The sequence below is a fragment of the Microtus oregoni genome, unplaced genomic scaffold (genome assembly GCF_018167655.1).
Source record: "Microtus oregoni isolate MIOR12 unplaced genomic scaffold, Mior012 000028F_ref0000031, whole genome shotgun sequence".
In the NCBI taxonomy this organism is placed as follows: domain Eukaryota; kingdom Metazoa; phylum Chordata; class Mammalia; order Rodentia; family Cricetidae; genus Microtus; species Microtus oregoni.
In genome coordinates, this window is record NW_024543087.1 from 17,631,974 (window position 1) to 17,632,500 (window position 527).

The window sequence follows — 527 nt, forward strand, 5'->3', positions numbered from 1 at the left end:
GGCCCTGCCTTTATACACATCATCTACAGCCAGGAGAATAGCTCTGCCAACCTCTTTAGAGATGAGCAAACTGAAGCTTCCAGCAGGAAGTCCCCTGCCCAAGACAACTCAAATGGCAAAGCTGAGATGCAGCCCCTGGCCGCTTGACCAGGATCCTAGCTCTTTCCAGGTGTGGCTGAGCCAATAACAGTGTGGGGAAGAGGGCCGGAAGTCATCCAGAAACTTCCCTTCTAACCTCAGTGCAGCAGGGTTGGTTCCCACTCTGCCTTGTGGCTATAACTCTGCCCACTCCAGCCTCACTGCTCAGAGCTAGTGTGAGATGGATGGACAAGCGGGTAGATGGACGCTCTGTCTGAACTGCCAGAGAGCAGCCTTGCCGGCCTGGGAGATAAACAAGCCAAACACTAGCCCTGGGCAGGAGTCTGCTTCCTACTTCTGCTTCTGGCTGTGGCTGAAACAACGGCAGAGCCACTCAACAGGGACTTCCCCAGGTTTTCAGGCTGCACAGAAATGCTCCTGGGTTTTGT